The 18,615-nt window shown below is 39.0% G+C and overlaps 1 long non-coding RNA gene across 1 annotated transcript; it reads right to left on the bottom strand.

Annotated features, from left to right (window-relative positions):
• Positions 1–16,186: 16,186 nt before the first annotated feature.
• Positions 16,187–18,357, bottom strand: LOC138837269 (uncharacterized). Its single transcript, XR_011375291.1, has 3 exons — positions 18,305–18,357; positions 18,027–18,062; positions 16,187–16,280 (listed from the first exon to the last, which is right to left on the bottom strand). It is a non-coding gene; the product is annotated as an uncharacterized lncRNA (long non-coding RNA).
• Positions 18,358–18,615: the final 258 nt, after the last annotated feature.

Raw genomic sequence — 18,615 nt, 5'->3', positions numbered from 1 at the left:
TTATGCATGTTTTTCTTTATTACGAATTTCTGGGATTTCCCACTCTTTGGATAATCCATTCATGACACTGACTTACATTTAAGCTATACTCTTGGGGTTGTTTTGTAATTAGACTTTACATTCGCTTGGTATATTTGTAGACATAATACTAGGACCCTGTCATTGCATTACATAAAAACACTGAATCAATACTTACAAGATTTTAATGTCCAGATTTATTCCATCAAATCCTTCTATCACATTATGTACAATGAACTTCTTTTTCTGGAATTGGATGAGTAGAAAAGAAAGAGAAGAAGGCAGCTCTGTTACAGCTCTGGTACAATCATCTCAGCGTGGTTAGTGCTATCAAATAACCAAGGGCAGGATTCTGAGTGGCACCCAGCAAGCTCACAGAAAGATCATCCTCAGACAGGGTCATTCAGTAACTAGTATAAAACTAGAATAACAAGCCATCTTAAAAAATGAAAATCTACGCTTCCCCAATGGTGTTCGGATTTAGAGCAGGAGATCTATAGGAAAAAGCTGAAAAATGCAGAATGGTATGCCACATTTTGTCTCCAATTAACTAGCAATAAGGCAGGCTAGAGACCTTACTCAACTGTGAGAGTGCAAGCCATGAGTAGCAAGCAGCGTAAGAAATGGAAGCAAGTTCAGCCCATTAGCAGAAAGAGAAAAAAGAAAAACCAACAGCCCCAACCTGGAGGAAAATAAGAAAATGCAGAAGGAAAGGAATTTTCAAATCAATATGGCAGTGTGAAAAACACACAAAACAGCAAATTTGCTTTCTCTGTTCTAAAGTTATGTTTGCTTCTTCATCACCACTTGGGTAATAAAGCACTCTATACTTGGACATTTAATGCATATAACCCTTTAGAAAGTTTAGTCAGAAAAATGGAATTGATTAGCTCCGTTGTACCTCTGGAGAGATTAAAAGCTTGTTGTCGCATAAGTCTTTGATGAAAGAAAAATGTGATTTTCTTGTTTACTGTAAGGAATATTTCTGTGATTCCAATGTCCAAATGTTATATATTTAACATCAGAAATGTGGAGAGAGTTCAGGTCTCAAACTCATGTACCTACAATAAAGGACTTAGCCAACAATATAAAAACTCCTCACATAAACATAGCTTTTTATTCTTTTCTAGGAGGCAGTCTATAATAAATATGTACTGGGAAACATTTCTGGTTAGCTCCAAGTAACAAGCATTGAAAGATACAAACCTTAGCCTGGTCACACTGGGAATTATCTTGAGGTGAGGGGCAGTCACCCACCTTCCCAACGGAAGCTGGGAAAGAGGTGTTACACAGGATTGGGACCTATATATAATTAAAAGAAAAATCACAAAACAGATTACCCAGTTTAATTGGAAACATTTTTTTAGCAGGAAGAAACTCATTTATTAACAGAGAGCAGCCCTTTTTGAAGCCAAAAAAGAGCAGGTGGCATGGCAGGGGAGGAAGAAGAACCAATCACTGCCAATCACACCCTATCATGCATCTAAGCTTCCACGGGCTGGTTATGCACTGAACGCAAAGGAAATTGTGCTCTGCCCACTCAACTCTCTCTAAGCGCCATCTTTCCTGCCCATGTGCTCTACAGATTCCCCCTTTTTTGTTTTAATGGCAGACCCACCTCCCAGTTAGTTATCCTTTTCCTTCTTCTGTAAAGATTGTTTTAACAGGATTACATTGGTAAGGACAACATTGGCTACACAGGGGGTTCAAGGCAAGTCTGGGGGTCGAGATTCGCCAGACAAGGATAAGAAGGGTCCTTGTGCATGATCCAAGAGCCTGTCCCAGTTACCTCACATCCCCACCTAGCACAGGACTGATGTTTTTTACTGAGCTAATTGTTAACACTTTTATCTCTTCTTCCAATGGACAAAAAAATATTTTGCAATTCAAATTACCATCTAACATTTCCTCCCTAGTGGCTAAACATAAAAGGACCCCTTCTGCTATTTCTGTGTGTGTTTGGTGGATTACATTTAAGCAGTTGCAGGTGAGATATCACCTGTTTTCTTGGGAAGAAAACTGAGGAGAAACGTTTAGAATGTACAAAATTCCCAACTACCAATGCATTTCAGAGCATTTAGGTGCTTCTGCTGGGTCCTGGTTGGGTTGAAAAGTAGGGTGTAATAAGAACACAGACTATTTCCTTTGTATTCTTTTCTCTTCAGCCTAGTACCACCAAGGACAAGCGCCCAAACACTCAGGTTCCTTTTCTTGCAATGCACTGTATACACAAATATATAGAACAGTGTCATCTTCATCCTCTACCTACTCAGCTGTCATTTTTAAGCAATGTCACTTTGGGTCACCTTATCTGAAACTCCATCCCTATTGTCTTCCTCAAACCATGCTGTTCTTTTATGCCTTCTGTACAATTTCTGATAAGGCCTTCAACCATATGTATGATTCCTTCATTCCCCTGCATTTTTTAAATTTTCCATATACTGATATTTCTTAAACTTTCTCTGTATTTCTGTGCATGCAGTTTGTCTGTGTTTTGCTCACTGTCATTCTTCAAATATCCTTCTTTGCACTCCCCATAAATAGCTACTGAATGAATTGATACATAATTAACACTGATTCATTGATATCAGTTAAGTTTTTGTTTTTTTTTGTTTTTGTCAGTCATTGGGCTTGAACTCTGGGCCTGGGCACTGTCCTGAGTTCCTCAGTTCAAAGCAAGTGCTCTACCACTTGACCCACAGCCTGACTTCCAGTTTTCAGGTGGTTAATTGCAGATAAGAGTCTCAAGGACTTTCCTGCCTGAGCTGCTATGAACCATGATCCTCAGATCTCAGCCTCCTGAGTAGCTAGGGTTACAGGCATGAGCCACCAGCACCCACCTGCAATTCTTGCCTCTTTAGATCAATATATTTTTCAGTCACTCTGAGATCATGGAATTCTCTACATGTAAAGGAGGAAGGCCTTATGTTAAGAAATCAAAGCCTGACTGACTCAGGACAGGCCCTGGAAATCACTGCTCTACACTGAGTTTTTCCTAGGAGGAGAAGTGAGGTATACTGGGCTGTAGGTTTGTAAGGCCTAAAAGTAGCACAGTGGTCAGTAGCATGGAGGGTCATGGGCTTCTCTATCTAGCTAGAAATGCTAGTTACTATGTATGTCTGTTTCACACAAACAGGAGGACACCTGGAGATGAAGTTGTGCCTAAAAAGTGCTTAAGATAGGAAATAGAAGAAATCAACCTTGTCTCATGGAATCAGGAACTTGACAAGCATTTGACGTCCTGACTTGTATAAATGGCCCTGAGCGGTGCTGATGTTTCTGCTTGGTCACACTCTTCCCCACACTTACTGGCATTCACTAAACAAAATTGTGGTCTGGTATTCTTTTCTGTTTGCTCTGTGTATTAAGTGTCATGAGGTGGAATCCCGGGGTGAGTATACTGCCTTGGTCTAAAGCAGTCTTGATAATGTTGCTTGACTTTCAATTTCCACTACGAAATATTTACATGCTTGGTTCTGCTTTCCTGGTCTATGGCTGTAAGTAAATATATAAGGATTTTTACCTCAACACAAGGGCATATTTAACCTATTTATTGTTGAGGAAGTTGGTCACAAGAGCCTACAAAGAGAGTGAGAACAACCCCTGTTGTTTTGTCCATCACCCGTTTAATCTTCTATTCAGTGATTATTCCATGTAGAGTTGACTTGGCCCTAAACTTTTCCCCCTTCATCCATGCCTTTCTCCTATTCCAGTCATTCAAGTGGGACCAGTCAGAATAAAGAAACCATGCAGGGTTAAACATGACATTTAGATGTGTAGGATGAACAAAGCCTGATAAATGAAATGCATAAGTATAAACTCTAGGCCTCGGGGGAAAGATCCAAGAAGCATAAGAATATAGAGGACACTCCTTAAAGCTGTTCAGTGGAGAAGCAAAGCCTGGGCATATCAAAGTGTGCTGTTAGCATTTGGGTTGGGAAGGAGTAGTGGATTGGGATCATATGATACTAGGCAGCTAAGTATCTGATTAGATAGATTAACTGTACACACCCTCTCTGCACTGCTCTGGAGGTAGTAGGTCTGGGACTAAGATGTCATATGCATCCAGACTTTCCACTCATCCTGACTTCATGTGAGTTTGCTACTGCTCCAAAGGATATGTGCTTTCACATAGGTTGGTACAGTGCTGGACCTGACAAGGTACTGCAGCAACACCTAAAAGATCACAGGACACTAGTGTTGTTAACTTTCCTTACAATGCACTAGGAGAACAATACACACTGGTGAGTTTCCAGCTCAATTTGGTCTGCTCAAATGTTAACTTTTTACTAATGTCTTCCTGGCCACCTTTTCTGAAATTACAATCCCATGTCAGCACTAACAATGCTCCGGTTTCTGCTTTTTTATGTTATCTCTCTTTCTGTTCCCTTTTTCTTTTTGTGTAGGGGGAGATAGAACACAGAGCCTGGCACAGTCTAGGCAGATGCTATAACACTGATCTAAATCTAAAGTCCTCCTGATATCCATATAGCCTGTTATATTCTTCCATCCTTTCGAAGCCATTTCTTTCTTGACTTTTTTAATGCACGTTGTTTGGAAAGGTAAATTTGAATTGGGAAATGTGTGTGCTTTGCTCACTAACTATTTTTCATTGTTCCCAACATGGAATCAATAACATTCAACAATATTTAATGAATAAATATGCTGTAAGGTTAATCCAGCCATGAGAAATAAAGAAACCACATTGAGAGGTTGAACTGGGACTCTTTATTTGAAAGCTGGTATCTGCAGGGAATCTCCTGTCAGGAAGAGTTGTAGCCCTGCACACATACTAACACTGTTAGTAAACTGAGCCATGAGACCCAGAGAAGAAGGAAAGAGCAGAAAAACAACACCAGCAAACCAAATCAACTCCAATGGAGAGCTGAATTGGGAGGACATCATGTTGACCAGAGGAAATCCAGGAGACAGGAGACACAGCAAATGAGGCATGCTATCATGGCACCTGAGTCGATCAGGGCCTAAACAGTGGCAGAGTCAGGGGGCAGGGTCCTAAGAAACTCCAGAGTCTCCCAAGTTCAAGGCACACGAAGGACAGGTCCAGTAACCTATTGTCCAAGTCTACAGCCCTGCCTCTAGGAATGCAGGCTCTCCCATCACCTGGGAGAGGGGACTTCTCTTTCCACCATGAAGATAAGATGGTACCAGTTAAAACCAGTTCCCTATCCACATGTGGCCAACATAGCACAGCTTTGGACCCAGAATCCCCACATCAGATAAACTGATTTAATGAAGAAAACAATTAATAAATGTTCATTCACTTATTTCTCTTTATGATTTTGCATTTTTATTTATTTATTTACATTTTGGCAGTACTAGAGGTTATTTAATTGTGAAAATACCGTACAGAGGGGTTACTATTACATGGGCAAGCATTGTTACCTCCTCCTTTGTTTCCCCTTCCCTTCTTTTCCCCTCCCTCCCACCCCCTTACCTGATCCTCCCACCCCACCACCAAAGTTGTAAAGTTCCTTTTTCGACATAACAACTTGTACAACTCATTGTTGCAATGATTTTACATTTTTATATAAGAATCCCTTAACCACAATGAATTCAGATGTGATTCTTAATAGCAGTTTTGTAATCCCTCTATATGAGACCACCTGAGTCTCGCCCTCTGTCCAGATGGAAGACAACCAGCTTTGAATCATGCATAGCCTGACCCTGAAAGGTCTCTCGGTGGAAATTGCTGCTCCATACGGAATATCTGCTTGGGAAAGTTATGGCACTGAGCATATGACAAGATTCTAAATAGTAATGTCTTTGGAAGGAGAAGTGCATACAAGAGAGCTACTGGTCCTGCAAGTTTCCAACATGTATGAACAGATTCTAAACATGGAATTACATACCACTAAGTAAAAGAGACCGAGAAGAGAAGCTGTAACGTGAAATATATGTCATATAGGAAATCCTTGAATTAAAACCAAGAATGAATACTTTGAAATCATGATCTATTTGAATACTTGGTGATGAGGCTCTTGAGTCTCCATTATTTGTGTGGCCCTATCTTTCCTGTAGCTAGCCAAATTCTCACCTGGAAACTCCTGATTGGCACACTCTGCATATGTAATACTAGCTCTGGAGTCTTACTTTCAGCATCTTGCCTTCTCCTGGTACCACAGTTTTTGTGTCAATTTCTAATCTTCAATTCAGCACCATGAAGCTCGTGGCACTCTTGGCATTGCATGGAATTTCTACCATCTTGCTTTCTGGTTTAAGTAAGAGTAAAGAAAAGTAAAGAAGGGAGAAAACAGTGGAAGGGAAGACACTGATCTTGATTCATTGTACTTATAACATATCTTCTGGAATTGAAAACCCCTTTGTACAACTACTTAATATTATTTGATTTTCTCCTATAACTAAGGAGAAAGCTTTGTATTGGACTAGCAATCTCACAAAATGCCACTATCAGAGAAGGTCACCTATTTATGACAATAAAATAGATGAATAATAACAACTAGCTAATTCAAAAAACCCCAACTCCTAGAGAAAAAAAACAGAAAACAGAAAAACAAATCAATATCCCTCACAAAATAGCAAACCCTTTTCTGCGTGATAACAATGTGACTGTTGCTACATTCTGAGCTTGGCAGTATAGCACTTTAACCCTCGTCCACTGTACCTGCCTTCACTCTATCCTTCCTTCCCTCTACCTTACTTTCCTTATTCCTCACATTTACTCAATCACAAATACTTGTCTTTTTTATACACCTAGTAAGCACTCAAGTGATATAAACTTCCTATGTTAAGTCTTTTCTAACAGCTCCTTACAAAGAAAGCCCATGGAAATCTCCTACTGTGTGTGTCCCTCCTCACTGAGAAAAGAAAGTTCAAACTTTTATAGCCACCACTGTCCTCTTGGAAGGATTGGTTGGAAGATGTGGTCTCACAACGGATTAGTCATGATATGATATATAAATATGAAAAAGTCCTTTACCTGGGGTTTGAACATATCACATATTGTGCAAATCAGCTTTTTGTAAATTTATTTAGAGAAGAGAATTGTCTGGTTCAGTTTTTCTCTCTGAGAGATGTAAAGCTTTGTGGCTGTGGTTTTGTGGAGAAATGATAAAATGATGTTCCTGGTTGTTGTACATAATATTGCTGCTATTTGGATTTCTAAATTCTACATCTCTAACACCGAAAGACAGATGGGTTTACACCCTCAAGATACATGACTGCATTACCTGACTTCACCACTGTACAAGAATAACATATAATGTTTTATACAAGTTTAATTGGTTGCATATATAATGTGAGATTACTATGGGATTTTCTAAGACACATTATCTAATAAATGGAAACTCTTAAAAGGAACTCTGTTCAATTAAAAATAACAAGCATTGAAAGATACAAAATACAATGTGCTCAAAGGAGGTATAATCCTGGATGATTGGATAGGAACCAATCCTATCTGGAGACTTGTGGCCAGGGAGAAGTAATACATGGTAGCCACAGGACTGTTAAAACATCCAAGTAGTGTTAACTCTAAGTAATATTAACTCTAGGCACTTATCCCTGCCCTCGAGGACCTAGCCTTAGTTCTGGAACTTGAATTGATCATGCATACAGACTTCCCCTTCAGTTAATTTAATACCCACAGAACTTACTACAATGGAGAAGAAGCTGCACATATGTTTAACCAAACAAAGTACTGTACAGAACCCTGGAAAACCCATAGTGCACAAATGCTCAGTTTCCTTTCCTTGGATTCCATCAGAGGCCATCAAATATGCATGGGCCTTTCATGAACCAGCATCTCTATTCAACTGTGTATGCTTTGTTTGGTTGTATTTTTTTGAGGGGGGGTGGTTTATATATGTTACTTTGGGTCAGCTGATCTAAAGTTGCATTTCCATTTTCTTCCTCCAATTTTACTCTCCTTGCATATCCCCTGTATTTGTTTTTAGGAGACTTTTCATCCTCAGACATGCCACATTGTCTGCTTCCTTTCTCTCCCTTCTTTATTCCTGTACTTTTCTGAAAGAGTAGGTGTCATAAAGTGTTGTCATCCTTTGCTTCTAGGCCATTCTTCCATTATCTCTCATTGTGCACACCCCCAATACCTGCTAAACCAATGATGCAGTGTGCTCATTTATTCATGCATAGGGTTAATATCCTCTTTGCTGTTTGTTCTTGAACTTTTATATGAGAGGCACAAATCTAGTGAGAACAGAATTGGTTCTTTATATCAGTGTTGATCTCACTCATTGGAATTCTTCTGACCTCACTACAGATACAGGAGGGAAGCACAGCTTTACTGACTCAGAACACAGGCCTTGTTACTGTTTTCTCTACTCTGATTTTTTCCAAGAAGATGTGGGCTCTGAGGTGTGCTCACACATGTGCTGTAAGTTTGTCACTTCCAAACTTTTAAAAAGGATACATCAGATATTATGTTGGGTACTCATAGGTTTCTCCAACTTGCCAGAAATGCTGGGGATTATGCAAGCTCTCTTTCCCACAAGGAAGAGGAAATCTGGTAGAGAAGTTGTTGTCCAAAAAATACTTAATATAATAAACAATTGAATTAAAGCACAGGTCATAGAATAAGAATCTGGCAAGCAGTGGAACTTCTGATGTTTACAAAGGGAAATCTATTTTGCTGTTCATTCTGCTTGGTTGTCTCTTCCTCAAACTTCCTGGCATTAAGTAAGCCAGATTCCGGATTAGCAGCCCCTGGTTGTCTGTTCTGTGGATTAAGTGTCCTGATGGAGAATCCTAGGGTCAGCACCTTGCTGTCTTCTGAAGCAACCTTCATAAGGCTGCTTGGTTTTCATTTATTACCAGGAAGTTCTTACAAACCTGGTTCTAGTGAGAATTTCTACATTTCTAGTCTCTGGCAATACAGAAGTAAAAATTCTTACTTGAATAGAAGTTTGGAAGCCCTAGAAATAAATGTATTACTGTTGGAAAGTTTGTCATCAGTGTCTAGAATGAGAATAGAGAACAAATCCTGCTGTGTGGTTCTCTACCTTTTCCATTCTTGTTCTGATTATGTGCTGTAGACATCATTCACTCTGAAGATTTCCTCATTCTGTCACATCTTTCTTCTGTGCTAATGTTGAGACTAAAGTGCATTATTGTGCCAGCTGAATACATTTAAGAAAATAATCAAAGATATAATAAAGGAAAGCAGGAATAAGCACATATTGGGTTTCTTAAGTGTTTTACATTTGTTATATGTTTAATTTCCCTTCATGTATCTACTCAGGACTAAAACCTTTGTACTATGACTAGTAGATTGTTGATCCTATTCTTGTTTCTTGTCATAGTACTGGCTATGGTCGATCTTCCTTCCCTCCCTCCACCAGATTGAAGATTGAAGTCAGAGGTCCTAGGCTTACTTAGTTTGTATGCTCACAACTAGAGCTCTCCTATTTCACCTGTATCTCCTTTTTTGCTGTTAATTAACTAAAATATCATGGGCTTTTCTTCCCCTTCTGGCTTCAAGTACAATCCTCCAGGTCTCCCCCTCCTAAGTAGTTGTGATTATGGGCATGAGCCACTGGCCACTATATCTTGTTTTCTTTTTGTCCTTGTGAAAATTCCACAATGGCACCCCATCTCTGGTACTGGTGAGCATTCTTTTGTGTTTCTTCTCCTGTTTATAATGGTCATTTTTTTCTCCTTTTGGCCTCAACTCTGCCTAGTTCCTTCTAGATACTCTAGCTATAAGATGGCTGAGCAGACACAATCAATGACAGATTTCCAAAGATGCACTCAGAATGAAGGATGTGTGTCCATGCATGAGCAAGACAAACTTGTTTCCCTGAGGAACTGTCAACATCTCTCTTTTAGTTTTTCCTCCTAATTCACTTACTTTAGGAGGTAAAATATTTGTTGTTTGTTCTTCCCTATTTATTTTTGGTGATGAAGATTGAAAGCAGGGTCTTGGACTTGTTAATCAAGCACTCTATCATTGAACTATACCACAGCTCAAAATAAACATGAAGAGGAATTGGCAATGAGATTATTTTATTCTACCAGAAGTGGTAGGTGGACTATGAAAAGACAAGTAGGAGTGGAAACACTGCATGCTGATATTGGGACATATTGTTCAGTGTATACCAGAATAGTTTGAAAGTCTGGAGGGTGAAAGCTGACTCATTGGGTCATCTTGGGGACTAAGGAAAGATGGACCAGAACTTAAAAATGGACCTTGATGCTTAATGAATTTGCAAATTCCCAACCAAATTCTGAGTGTCACATAAAAATGTAGCTTTAAATAGACACATATTAAAGTCACCTTAACATGTAGAATAATCTCTAAAGGACACAGAACTTTCCTGTAAAGAGAAAGGAAATTATCCATGTTACCCGTGAAAGTTTGATTCTTGATAATAATTTCTAGTAACAATAAATTTTCTCTAATGAAAATAAATATCACAAACAAGATGCCCTTAAAGTTGATCATAGAAAATATGCAACCTCTTGGCTCCTTTGAAATTTACATAATCAGTTGAATCTGAGGCCAAGAATTATAGAGCAATGGGAAGAAAACCATGGTTTATTCTATGAAGGTTACCATGGCAATGGAGAATGAAAAGTTGTAAATACAAGTGATCTAAAGAAAGTACCCACTCATGTATAATGCTATTCTCTTGTAACAAGTCAGAAGCAGAAGTAGTTAGGTATTAGTTAGAGCTGTGTTCATGGAGGTGTCAGCAGTAGAGACTTCTGCAAAAGCAGATGAAAAGAGGACAAGAGTGTCTAGTAACACATGCGCTCTCTCTCTCTGTTTCTCTCTGTGTCTCTGTCTCTCTCTCAGAATGAAATGTGTTCATCAAGGATTAGCCATGAATTCTTCCTTCCCATTTCATTATTGTAATCCTGTAGACAATGTAGCCACACCTGCATTCTACTTACAAAGTGTTTCCATTCTTCTTCCTTCTACTCATAGTCTTGCTGGGACACAAAGGATTTGGGGTTTCCCTCCATGTCCAATGAAACTGATAGGGAAAATATTCAGAAGCAAAGATCAAATCCACCTGAGTTCCTACTCACAAATCTTGCAATAAAGGAATCCCACAGTCCCAAGTAATTAGGGAAGCAAGCATTGTTATGAGCATTACACAGCTATAATACTTCTAATAGAAACTCTTAGATTCTTCTTTTTTTACCAAACAAAGCTTGCTGTCCTGCACTTTGATCTTCTAGGTGACTAGATTCCTTCTTAAGCAAAACCTTTAGAGTATGGTCTTTTATTTTCAGCATATAACAATTGCTCTGTTTTTTACATGTGTCAGAGATTCACTACTAAAAAACTGCAAAAAGCTAGATAACCACTCATTTTTAACTACACACATACACATGTGAGTCCCAATGTTGGGAGTCATGATTTTGTGATCTTATGCAAGAAATGAGATTACATACAAAATAAACTTGAATATAATCAGGAATGCAACATTCTTTAGCGTTTGCTTACGATTCTTCTAACATAGAAGATGGGCATGAGATCTGAGAGGGAGGCAGGAAAGGAAATGAGCATAGAAGAGAGGAGAAGAAGAACAGAGCAGTTTTCAAGTACTCAAGTGTCTCATTTTTTAAATAGAGGAACCAAAACACCAACTTTACAACTTTGGTGGGGGGTGGGGAGGATCAGGTAGAGGGAGGTGGGGAGAATATGGGAAGGGAGGCAACAATGCTTGATAATAAATGTACTTGTTATCTTGCCCTTTGTAATTGTAACTCCTCTGTACAGTATTTTCACAATAAAAAATTAAAAAATGAAAAATAGGAACCAAAATAAAATGGAAGATGAACTTCCATTGTAATAAGCTCTCCTGACAACTAATGATTCCCAGGACTAGTCTCCCTGACATTTGCACTGCTTTTTCCAAAGGTATCAGAAGTCATAAACACAAAACATGTGCAACACCATGTCTCCTATAAGCACTAATATTGTTATAGCAGCAAATCTGAAAAACAGCTTGTGTAAGTTAGGTTGGACATGTTGCCTTCCCTCTATTGTATTTGTTAAGGATATTTGTTCTCATACAGAGTAGATTCAACTCTGATCTACAGAACCAAAACATAAGAAGTGCTGCCTCAAAATTTTCCAGAAAGAAGTGCTGCTTCAAGTTCAATATCTTCAAGGGATGGTTGAACAATAGAAGATTAGTGTGCCCTCCCCACCCAACAAATGAGTGAAAGTAAGGTGTTTGCCAAAGACTCTTCATTTGACAGATAAACTAATTGAAGAAGAGGGAGAGACAAAGGGTAAGGTGACTTGTGAGAGCAAATGGTGAGTTCTGTTCTGGCTGAAAGGAGTGTGGTAAAAGCAGCCAACGTCTCCATGCCCAGGCAAACTAAAGTTTGACAAGATCTTTCCTTGTAAAGATAACTGTAGGACAAAATAAGCAAGAGCATGAAGCTTCTACAAAAGAATGAAGAGGCCATCCACTTTAGAATCTTAACTTAGACTAGCAACTCTCAAATGACATTAAATCCAAATGAAATCCACAGGAAGGTAAGTTTTAATTTTTAAAATTATAAAGCATGATGTTTTTATCTAATATATTTGGATGCACATCTGATGGTGGGCAATAACTGGGATATTACAGAGTTTACCAGGGTCCACTTCATTAGGGTTATTTCTGATAGTTTGGCAAAACATGGTCTAAGTTCTTCCAAAATAGCAAGAGAGCCAGTGATTTGCCACAGTGTGTGCAAGAGAAACCAGTGAGATTTCAATAAGTGGCCAGGAAATTACATCTTGGAAAGACATAACTTCTTTAAAATTTTTATTGTAAGGGTGATGCACAGAGGGATTACAGTTACATAAGTAAGATATTGAGTACATCTGAGAAAGAAACATCTTGATTCCCCTGAACTTCAAACATCTGAATGGAATTCTGGAGAGTTTTTTATATATTTATTGTCAGTCATGGGGCCTGAACTCTGGGACTGGACACTGTCCCTCAGCTCTTCAGCTCAAGGCTAGCACTCTACCACTTGTGCCACAGCACCACTTCTGGCTTTTTCTGCTTATGTAGTGCTGAGGAATCAAACTCAGGGCCTCATGCCTGCAAGGCAAGCACTCTACCACTGAGCCTCCTTCCCAGCCCCTCTGGACAGTTTTTTTTTATTGCCCTTATATGCAAAATATGTTCATCATTATAAGATTTGATTTTCCTAGCTTTACATTGTTTGCTTTATACACTGCTTGTGAGATATATATGTAAAGTATATACATAAATTCCATAACATAGTGACCAACATGCATTTGCAACATAAGGGGCTTTTTGTTTGTTTATTTTGCCAATCCTGGGGCTTGAACTCAGGGCCTGGGCTCTGTCCCTGAGCCTCTCTGTGCTCAAAGCTTACACTCTACCACTTGAGCCACAGTGCCACTTCTGGCTTTTTCTGTTTATGTGGTACTGAGGAATTGAACTTCATGCATGTTAAGCATGCACTCTACCACTAAGCCACATCCCCAGTCCTGGAATATAAGGTTTTATAATTAAAGTTACCTGGAAATTGAAGGGTAAAAGGAATGAAGCTAGAATATAAAATATCTCTGGATCCTGAAACAATCTCAAAATTTCCCAAAATAATATTCAAATCATTTTTCCTAAGAAGACTTCACTTCAAACTGTTTTCTATTTTGGATACTGTCCAAAGAAACAGAATTTTTACTTTCAAAGAGAAACAAGGAAAAAACATATTAGCATAGTTGGAGGTTGGCAAGTCTTGTTCATGCAAACAGTCGCTTCTGACAGGCATCTATACTCCAATTGCCAAGTGCAAGTCAGCAGGGAAACAGACTTCAGTCCTGAGAGCTGCTGCACACGTCTTCCCAGAATGCAGACGCATGCATGGTGTCCTGAGAAATCTTTCACCTTAGGGTGTTCTGGTTAAACATTCCCACATCTATCCCACATTGCTTCTTTGTATATTATCATTTTCTTAAATCTTAACTTCTTTAATTTTCTTAAGTGTGATGAGCCATCCTACAAAATATAGAACTGCAATTTTTTGTTCATCTGTGGAAGTTAAGTAAAAAAAAAGACACACACAAAACCCCCACAAAAAGGCATGAAAAGAGAAGGAGAAATACAAAGGAGTAAGAATCAAAAGAAAATAGCAGGGGTGACTGTTATAATAGTATAATCAGTGTATATGGAAAATAACAGAATCAAACTCTTTATTGGGTAAAATTAATGTGCACCAAGAAAAACATGAAATTACCTGGTGCCAGTGGCTCATTCCTCCAATCTTAGCAGAAGTCATCCTAGTTTATAAACTTCATAAGACTCCCTCTCCAAAATAACCAGGAAAAAGTAAGCTGGAGATACCCCATACTTACATTCTTGTATGATTTATAGGTATAATGTGAAGAAGAGAAAGATAAGAACTATTGAACAAAGCTGCTAGAGGTGACCAAGAAACAAAAGGCAATAGATTAGGTCAATCTGTCTATGGCCATACCACCCTGAACGCGCCCAATCTCTTCTAGATTAGGTCAATCTGTCTAAGCTCTCAGACATGCATGTGTGACTTGCCATGGTTAGAACCCTGTGGACAAGCAATATAGTCACAAAAAACTGCCTCTCAGGAGCTTAAAACAGGCCATATGGAGGATTGTTACCAGGAGAACAGGAGATAGCCAATGAAGTGAGTGAATGAAGATTAGTATGGTCAAGTGACTTTATATGTGCATATGAAAATAAATGAACCTGATTCAAATTGTTTTATGAAGGGGAGGGAGAATTGAGGGAGAGAAAAAAAACTGGGCAAGTCTGATCAGGGTATGTTGTACGCATATGTAAAACCGTCGTAATATAGCCACCCATTCTCAACAAATTTCTGGTAATGAAAATTTTTATAAAGCCATTCCCTTTGATCTGGTGTCTTAGACTCAAGTATGATGAAAGTCTCTGTACTTTTAGAGGTATCCTTCTTTCTTTCTTTGTTGTTTTGAAATTCTTCTAGACTAGAATTGTCAGTGAGTTCGATATGTTCTATTCATATTTTTTTGGTACAGATCATGGAACTTGGACTCAGAGCTTGGGCATTGTTCTGAAGCTCTTTTGCTCAAGGCGAGCGCTATATCACTTGTGTCACAGCTCCACTTCCAGCTTTTTTTTGGGGGGGGGTTCATCAAGGGGTTTTTATTATTTTTTTTATTTTTTATTTTTTTTTAATTGTATTTTATTTTATTTGAGAACATATTGTACAGAGGGGCTACAATTACATGGGCAGGATAATGCATACATTTCTTACCAAGCATTGCAGCCTCCTCCTTTGTTTACCCTTCACTTCCCTTCCCCGCCTCCCCCTCCCCCCACCCAATTTTACCCCCCTCCCCCCACCCAATTATACCCCCCTCCCCCCCCACACCGACATTGTAAAGCTGGTTTTGACATGACATTTTGTACTTCTCATTGTTGCAACAGGTCCACCTGAATCCTTAAACGACTTGTTTGTCCCCATCTCCTCCACATGTTATACTGACATCAAATATAGTGAAAGCGGGGGTTACACTGTGGGGGAGGGACATACAAAGCAACAAAGAATTAATCTTATAAATGCGTTAGAAACACATGCATGAAAGAAACGAAAACATTAAAATACATATTTAAGGGTTCATTTTCCTAACATCACATTATCTGACCTTTTCCACTTGACTCATACCTATACTAGACATTGCAAATAAGGGAAACCATGGGACCTATGCTTCTTTGGGCCTGGCTTACTTCACTTAATATAATTTTTTCCAAACCTTTCCATTTCCTAACAAATGGGGAAATGTCATTCTTTCTGATGGAGGCATAGAATTCCATTGTGTATATATACCACATTTTCTTGATCCATTCATCTACTGAGGGGCATCTGGGTTGGTTCCATGTCTTAGCTATGGTAAATAATGCTGCAATAAACATAGTTGTGCTGGTAGCTTTAGTGTGGTCTTGTTTGTAAACATTTGGGTAAATACCCAAAAGTGGGATTGTCCAGCTTTTGTTTTTTAGTGATGAATTGAGTTAAGAATGTGTTGGGCAATTCTGCCCTGCCTGGCTTCAAATCACAATCCTCAAGTCTCAGCCTTCTGTGTAGCTAGGATAGCAGGCATGTGCATCAACTCCAGGCTGTTTCATTTTTCCCCTTGGTCCAAGAATGGGACAGGAATTGCATACCTGATGCTCTCACACGTTGACTAGCACTCTCCCAACAGAACCATGCCTCCAACCTTCAAGGCACTCTAATGATTGGCTCAATAGCCAGAATAAAAAGAGGCCCTTTAATAATAACACAGAATTCAGAATTAGTGAAATATACCTGAGAAACAAGGACCTATAACAAAGACTGTGACATACAACTATGGGTTATTTTTTATTCTCTCATATACTGTTTAATCAACTTACTAATCTTATTCTGTATCACGTACAGACCAATGTTAGATATCACCACAGCATTGTAAAGAATAGAATTCTGAGATATAAACCTACACAGTGATGATCATACTGATAAAAAGGTGCCAAGCCCATATGTTGGATAAAAGATGATTTCCTCTATAGAATGCATGAACACATGAAGAACAATACAACTAGGATCAATTTCACTCTGTCACTTTAAAAAAATCAGCCAAAATGGAAGACCTCAATCATCAAATCTTCTAGAGCAAAACACTGGGAGATATGGAAAGGTACAGAGATGAGCATGCGCACTCTATAAGATTCTGTTGGCCATGGAAATAAGAACAAGGCTTGACATATGGGATTACATCAAATTGAACTTCCATAAGGTAGGACAGAGGAAAGAAAGTGTGGTGTGTAGTAAACATAATTGAAGTGATTACTATGAAAGTATATAATAAAACCCATTGAGTACCAATTATAGAAGGAAAGAATTTGAAATGACAGTGGGGTATCAAATGTGATTCGTTCCCATGTGATCACACCTTTATTCTTCCCACAAACTTCCTAGATTCCTCATCCCAAATCCCCTATCCTTGCTGTAACACCAAAAATTTGGGGGGTCCCTCCTTGTATCATGCCACAGAGGAGACAGAAAAGCATTTTGTTCCAGGAAGGAACAAGAATATCATATCTGGCTGTTATTAACAGACACAGCTGCTCAGAAGCAATAAGGAAATCCTATCTGTCAACTCACAGATCGGAAATAAACATTGCTGTGGATCTTCAACATGTGCACCATTGCTAACAGCAAATCTTCTTGACACCTTCCTGTATTCCTTTTCTTTTCTTCCTTTTCTTTCTTTCTTTCTTGCTTGCTTGCTTGCTTGCTTGCTTGCTTGCTTGCTCTCTTTCTTTCCTTTTTGGTTTTCGTGGATCCTAGGCTAGAACTCAGAGCCTGAACTCTTGTCCTTTAGCTTTTATGCTCAAGTCTAACTCTCTGTCATTGGAGCCACATCTCCAATTCTAACTTTTGTTGGTTAATTGGAGATAGGAGTTTCAGAAATTTCCTGCCTGGGCTGGCTTGGAAACTCAATCCTCAGATCTCAGCCTCTTGAGTATCTGGGATTTTAGGGATAAACCACAGGTGCCCCAGCTCAAAATATCCTTCTTTAACATTGTAGTATAGTCCTGGACCCTACATTTCCACGGGGTTGAATCTCCTCATTAAACAACACCTACAGGAAGTATCAATTATTCCTTCATTCAAAGAAGTGAAAATTCCTCCACTTTGAAAGACAAGCCACATATCTAGTCCTTCTAATAAATGAAGACACATACACATTCATCAAAGCACTCCAGCCACTGTTAGACTCATGGTTGTGCCATTAGGTGAGGAACGGTGAATAATATCTTTGGAATTAATAACTCTGTCGGTGGAATCCTTTCTATATAGGTCTATAAGAAATGCAATTATCTGCCTTCAAAATGAACTTGATCACCAGGAATGTAGCTTTCCTTGGCTTTTGCTTAGAAATCCTTATGACTTAGAATATGCAACAGAAGCTCACAGGGATGGGAGATGGAGATGGAAAGAAGGAGAAGAATGGAAGAGCAGATTTCCAGTACCTGAGGTGTCAGATGGAAGAGCTGGTGTCACATTCTCTAGAAGACAAAAAGAAAAAGAAGATGAAACATGGTCATTTTTAGAGAGAAGACAGAAGGTGACTAATACTGGAGATGTTCACACATGGAAAGCATTTGTCCTGCATGGATAAAGCAGATGCACACATGAGGGAAATGTGGTTCTCTTTCACTTCCTGCAATAAACCACTGATTCCTTTCTTAATCCGATTTTACTAACAATAGTTAGCACTAGAGAGCCAAGTTGACAATGGAGAAACTACCTGACTGAATTTGACTGAATTAGAGAACTTAAGTCTCCTGGGTTAGGTCATCTCAATAGTCACCCAGAGATGGAATCAGGTACACAACAATGGGTCAAGAAGTGACAGTATCCTGGCAACTGCTAAGAACAGAGCCCCAGACATTCTATTGTTTTTTTGTTATATTCTACCTCAAAACTTCCAGTGAGAACTTTTACTTACGACCAGAAACTAGGATGGTAGAGACTCCCAGCAAACAAGGAGTACCAAAAACTTCATGGTACTGAGTTGAAGATTAGGAATCATGCACAAGAAAACTCCAGTACCAGGAA

This window comes from Dipodomys merriami, unplaced genomic scaffold, assembly GCF_024711535.1.
Source record: "Dipodomys merriami isolate MVZ:Mamm:240054 unplaced genomic scaffold, mDipMer1.0.p SCAF_10, whole genome shotgun sequence".
In the NCBI taxonomy this organism is placed as follows: Eukaryota; Metazoa; Chordata; class Mammalia; order Rodentia; family Heteromyidae; genus Dipodomys; species Dipodomys merriami.
The sequence above is the reverse complement of the archived record's forward strand: the minus strand, read 5'-3'. Positions and strand labels throughout refer to the sequence as shown.